Source organism: Ahaetulla prasina, chromosome 2 (genome assembly GCF_028640845.1).
Source record: "Ahaetulla prasina isolate Xishuangbanna chromosome 2, ASM2864084v1, whole genome shotgun sequence".
In the NCBI taxonomy this organism is placed as follows: domain Eukaryota; kingdom Metazoa; phylum Chordata; class Lepidosauria; order Squamata; family Colubridae; genus Ahaetulla; species Ahaetulla prasina.
The window spans coordinates 268,600,458-268,600,910 of NC_080540.1; positions in this window are offsets into that span (position 1 = coordinate 268,600,458).

Sequence of the window (453 nt, forward strand, 5' to 3'; positions counted from 1 at the left end):
TATTATTATTATTATTATTATTATTATTATTATTATTATTATTATTATTATTATTATTATTATTATTATTATTATTATTATTATTATTATTATTATTATTATTATTATTATTATTATTATTATTATTATTATTATTATTATTATTATTATTATTATTATTATTATTATTATTATTATTATTATTATTATTATTATTATTATTATTATTATTAAAACATGTTTGTGTGTGTCTGTGTGTGTGTGTGTGTGTGTGTGTGTGTGTGTGTGTGTGTGTGTGTGTGTGTGTGTGTGTGTGTGTGTGTGTGTGTGTGTGTGTGTGTGTGTGTGTGTGTGTGTGTGTGTGTGTGTGTGTGTGTGTGTGTGTGTGTGTGTGTGTGTGTGTGTGTGTGTGTGTGTGTGTGTGTGTGTGTGTGTGTGTGTGTGTGTGTGTGTGTGTGTGTGTGTGTGTGTGTG